The sequence below is a fragment of the Penaeus japonicus genome, unplaced genomic scaffold, assembly GCF_977035675.1.
Source record: "Penaeus japonicus unplaced genomic scaffold, GWHDUDI00000001_assembly GWHDUDI00000035, whole genome shotgun sequence".
Taxonomy (NCBI): domain Eukaryota; kingdom Metazoa; phylum Arthropoda; class Malacostraca; order Decapoda; family Penaeidae; genus Penaeus; species Penaeus japonicus.
In genome coordinates this window covers 15,237,840-15,243,991 of record NW_028234437.1, presented here as the reverse complement: position 1 = coordinate 15,243,991, position 6,152 = coordinate 15,237,840, and the positions used below count along the sequence as shown (strand labels likewise).

General features: G+C 37.3%; 1 pseudogene; it reads left to right on the top strand.

Annotated features, from left to right (window-relative positions):
• The first annotated feature begins 3,842 nt into the window (after positions 1-3,842).
• LOC147467559 (uncharacterized) lies at positions 3,843-5,338 on the top strand (annotated as a pseudogene).
• The last annotated feature ends 814 nt before the right edge of the window (positions 5,339-6,152 follow it).

Genomic DNA, 6,152 nt, shown 5'->3' with positions numbered 1-6,152 from the left:
CACACACATATATATATATATATATATATATATATATATGAGATTTAGATTTATTTCACGAATCCATTATTTTAACAATTTATTGATCTGATATATGAGCATGAGCGATTTTATCCATATGAGTTTGGATGTGTGATGTCTGTTTCATATTTGTAAACTTTTATAATTATAATTTTATCATTTAATTGATTTTATGCATGTTTTACATCACTGAAATCGTATATATATAGTATACTGTATGTCAAAATACTTTTACTTTTTCACATTTTATTTATCTTTAAGTGTGAATATATGTGAAACTGAAGGGTGTGGCGTCATGCAAACATTTGTAAAAATACGGAACCGCTGAACTGATAAAGAGGCGCAATCGTGTGATAAGACTTTGAACCTCACACCGTGCCTCGAACATGCTGCTGCAACAAACAAAAGCATTGTGCCACTAGAGCTACCGGAGCCCCTCGTCTAGCTTGACATTGTTGCTTTGGAGTTAAACTTTGATTGCTTTGCCGTCACCTACAATGCTTTAATTTTGCAGGTTACATGAGGCTGCAGTAGTCGTAGTCAGCACCCCGCTCCAGATCCTCAGCACCAGATCCTCAGCAGCCAGGGTTGCCCTTACAGGCTCTAACCTCGAGGTAGGGAGGCCCAGTAGTCTGGGGCGTTCTCTGAGCGCACTTTTTCTCCTAACCCAATTTTCTCGTTTTATCGTGACTCTCTCGAGCCTACCAGAGTTTCTTTGGTACTGGAGAACGCAACCAGGGGAAGAGAAGAACCTATCAGCTATTGCTGATAGGTCGATAATACTAGTTAAAGCCTTTTTTGGCCCTTCCAGGAAAAGGGCTTATGCCCAGGGTTCGGACGTGGTCCGAAACTCAGTATGAATGACTCCCAGGCTACCCCGCCTCCTTAAGGAAGGGGTGCGACCCATGACCACTTGACAATGAACAACGGAATCCCTATCAATGACAAGCCCAAACAACCTCTTTTTTCAATCCCTGTAGAGAATGCAAGGTTTGTGATTGTCAAAGGCGTGAAAATCAGTCGCTTTAGAACGTAAACCTTATCATCATCAGGTGGAAAACGATTTTGATTTTGTCCGTAAATCGCCTCCTTAAAAAGTGCAGTTCAATTCCCAGACTCAGGATTTACTTAAACTGACGCAGATTCATGATCTCAAAGTGAGAGTAACTATCCTTCTTGGCCCAAATGCCTGCAAAGGAATACAATGGATGAAAGAGAAATCCTTGATAACATGGAGGAACAAGGTGTAGTGGACGTGAACTGCATCAACAAAGAGGACGGGAATGTGCGACCGAAAACGGAAAAGGTCAAAGTTGACATGAACGTGTCCAAGTGCGACCTTTTATTAAAAGAACAAAAAACAATGAATTGTTAGAGGTGCCAAAAAGCACATGGCACCACTAAATGTACTGGAAATACTATCAAATGTGCTAACTGTGGAGGTCCCTGTAGTAAGGTAGCATTGTGTCTTATTTCACGGGACTTTCGACCCTATTTGCGCCTTTGCCATCCTTATATCTATAATAATAATAATAATAATAATAATTCATGGTTTATTGGGTCAAGAAAGTTACAGATATACATATGTATATACATCTTCACATGACGACTTGACTTACATTGATATATTGTAAAAAGTAGTGTATGATTATATTGAAATTTTATTAAAATGGTAAAACAGCTATACTTAAAAAAATAATACAAAGTACATTAAAAGTAATACATTAAAAATATAAATGAGAAGATAAAATCCATAATCCATTGCTAAAAGTTTAAAATTGTAATAAAAGAACATGATAAAACAATGTAAAATTTAAGTTTGATTAAGAATGTTCACAATATATGGGATAGCAGAGTGTTTGTATCGGGACGTGCGGCATCGTACTGCTTGCAAAAGGTCTCTGCCCCTTCGAGTGTCTCTGCCGTGCACTTCGCTCAACAGAGGAGGCAACAATGACCTGTGCTTGCTCGATTTCATTAATTCTTTTCCAAAGGTTAAAGTCAATTCATCACGGCGTTCAAATAATGTATTGGTATTGAGCACTGATAAAGCAGTGTCATAAGTTTCGTACTGCTGACCTAAAATGATTCTAAAACATCTTTTTTGGATGCGCTCTAAGGCATCGCGTTGTGCCTTCGTTATACCGGAATGCCATACGGGGGCAGCATACTCAAGCGAGGAGCGGATGTACCAGCAATAAAGTGTAAACATAGTTTTCGAGCTGAAACCAAACTGCCGTGCGCGGTAAAGAATAAATATACATCGATTTGCTTTACTGATCATGTACTTCACATGATCATCCCAACTGAGGTTATTATTAATCATGACTCCTAAGAGTTTACACTGAGACACTACTGGCAGAGAGACACCATTAATGTTCAAATCGGGGAACACTAAGGGTCTCTTAGGGGGACACACGTACATCACTTCGCATTTGAGTGGATTCGGCGACATTTTTAGGGTTGCACATTCATCAGAAAACGCTTCAAGTGTGTCTTGCATAAATATATTTATCTTATCATCCACATCAATTATTTCGGCCAGTGTCAAATCATCAACATATTTCACATGTAATGGCACATTGCGACAAACACTGTTGATAACTGCTAAGAATATTATAGGGCCTAATTTTGTTCCTTGTGGTACACCGCATGTGATCTGATCCCACTGAGATAGGTGTTCCTCGAAGCGAACACGGTGCTTGCGGTTGTTCAGAAAGCTAATTACAAACTTCAGCAATGATGGGCGACATCCTAGTAAATAAAGTTCTCTAGCGGCTATTGTGTGATTAATACGATCGAATGCTTTCTTGAAGTCAATTAAAACTAGGGATACTATTTTTTTAGTTATGTCTAATCCTTTAAAGAGACTATTCAGGAGATAAATGAGATAGTGAGAGGTTGAGTTTCCTCTCAAGTTACCGTATTGATGATGATCTAAGTTAGCTTTTATGTCATCCAGTACCATTTGCGCCACAAATCCCTCCAACAATTTCCCAAAGTCAGGTGTGAGTGAGAGTGGACGCAGATCGCCTAATTGAGTGACAGCGGGTTTCTTTGGTAGCGGGGTGATCGTTGCGCACTTCCAAAAGTCGGGGAATCTACCATGAATTAAGCTGTTGTTGAAGATATGTGTCAGGAGCTTTTAGGAGCTGCAAACAATCCTTTAACCTTTTATAATAGATATGATTTTATTTTTATCATTTGATATAAATGTATCTTTAGATTTACTGAAATTAAAATATTAAGGTAATTTAAGCCTGACACGGCTTACATAAAAATAATACATAATTGACGCCAGAGCAACTGCTGTTCTCCTCAGACAGTTGGCGGACAGCTGTGACCTTAGAAACACCATACCATTTGTAGTGTTAACCCCTTCACTCCGGACAGTAGAAAACGCGCCCTACGCCGAATCCGAGCTGCCGGCGCGCGCGAAATTTTAAACGTTGCTACTGAATATAACAAATCTTAAGCTAAAACCTCAACATAATCTTCATATACTATATATCAAAATATGTCCTGTGCTGTGACTTTTTGCTTGCTTGGTCTTCTTGCCATAGAGATATGTCACAACCATTGCATACTCTAGTTACATGAGTGCCTGTTTTTTCAGTGAGTACTGAGAGAAAGAATAAAAGAAAAAGTAGGTTTTACAGCGTAGTCTAAGTTGTTTTTCCTTTAATTTATATGGAAAGTGTTTTTTTTTTTTATGAATGTATCTTTGAGGTAACAAATTGATATGTATTTGTAAAATGTAATGTTGTATATGATATAATTCCTTTATTTCGTGGGGGCATTCATGCCGTCCACTTTGTGTCATGGTTCCGGTATTTCCGATTTACATTGTTTACATTTCTATGTTATGTTCTTCAGTACTTAAATTTTGTTAATTAAAGGTGTATCCATTTATTATAGTTAAATTCGGTCTTGATATTTTTCATTATTAAAGTATATAGACATAGTAATCTATATAAATGATGTGATTTAGTCAGTCCTGCATAAACAAATGTGCCTCGATTCGTGCTGCCGGGGTTTTAGGATTTATTTCACGTCTTTCTGAAGTTCGTTTAATACAAATTGCTACTGTGGATTTTCATCAAGCTTCTGTAATGTTGTGATGCCTGTGATACCCTATAGCAGGCTCTTTGTGATATTATGAATACTTATGAATTTGAGCTTGGTACGGTGCTGCTCTTGGACTTGAAAGCATTCAGCAGGAAATGGACTCAGAATATTATCGAAGCTCGTCACATTGGTACTAGTGAATGAATGGAATACGTCAACCATGGTTAACCTGCCCTAACCTAACGACACAATTCGACAACAACGCAGCAAAGGACGACGGAGGAACTCGAGGCTAAACGTACGATCCTCAAGGGGCAGTTCCCCCGGCAGCATATCGTCTAAGGCGAGCACTGGAGGAAGACCATCCACAACAGACTCTTGAATCTATGCATGAAGGGGTATGTCACTTGTCTAGTGCAGTGGAGCAAGTAAACGATGATACTGGTTTGATAAGTGAAGAAGCAAGTAAGGAATGTGAACAATATAATTTGGAACTATAACATTCAAAATTTGAACTTTGTCAAGACATAAGTATTGTAGTAAACCCAAATTATCAATTACGAAGGTTGAGCCTCCCAAGGTTAACGGTCGTGTAAGGTCATTCCCAACGTAGACAAAGGATTTTGATTGTCTAGTTGTAGCAAAATGGGGAAAAGATGAATTCATATTGAAATCATGCGGAACCTAGAAAATAAGTAGAAGACTTGGGTGATTATGACATGGTATGGCAAATATTAAATGAATGCTATGGAAATAATTTTAAGATTGTTGATTATGTATTGTCAGACATAAGGAAGCTTTAGTGAAGGTAAACATCTAAAATTAATATTAATGATTAACGCAATTGAGAAAACCTGGCTAGACTTGATGTCAGGTGGATTAAGTCATTAATTAGAAAATTCATTAAAAGAAAGACTTTAGCCTAATAATTTAAAATTTCAATGGGCCATGAAGATTCAAAATGCTAAAGAGAACCAATTTGAGACTTTAGTTAAATTTCTAACCGAACATAGAGCTGCTGCACAATGTCTTGGACCATGTACGATCAGTAAGTAATAAAGTATCTGTACATGTAGTGGACATTACCAGTAAGGTTAAAATGGAGGAGAAATTTTATTGATAAGTATGATTACGGATCTAAAGGCAGATCATAAGCATTTGTAGCGACAAGTGCAGGAAATTTTAAGAATCAATTTAGGAATGAAAGTTGATAGACCTTGCAAATTCTCAAACAGATTTTCTTGTTTAATACATAACACAAACTCTCATGATCTTGCTGACTGCTTTAAGTTTAAGAGTTAGAATAAGAGTGAAACATTTACTTTCTTGAAGTCCAATGGAATTTGCTTCCTTTGCCATATTTGCCATATGGCCAAAGAATGTAAAAGTCAAACTTGGAGTGTGAAGGAAGATGGAAAGATTTGTCTGATTCGTCACCATTCCTTGCTTCATCCGCCTTCACAAAAGACGACTCTGTGTCCACTTGGGTTACAACAACTATCTTGTTAGATTGTGATAACGTGATACTTATGACAGGATTTGTGAGTTCTGGTAATATGTACATACCCACATTCTATGACCCAGGTAGTAGTGTAAATGGTATCACAACAAGAATGGCAAACAAATTAGGATTAACAGGAATTCCAATTTCTTTAAATGTAGATGTATTTGGAAGGGAAGGGGAGTTAAATTTTGATTCTTTCATTGGGAGAATTCACAAGACTGATGTTTGTGGAGTAATAACAGAAACTACACCCAAACAAAATAGTATTGACCTATCAGGAGTAGCAATATTGTTTGATATTCCCAAGGAATTAAATTAAAACCATGTTAATACATAGCTTACATAGGCATAGGCATTGATCAGTCTGCTGTTGCCAAAATCAATCAAAATCATTGGAGATTTGCAGTAAATGAAGAACGATTTTGGTTATTACATTAGTGTTGAAATTGATGCTGGTCATAACTCTCAATGCTTGCCATTTCAAGTCACTATACTTCATGTGTCATTGTCTAAACCTGTCGATTGGATAATGTCAAATAGAGCTCAGGGAAATAAAATG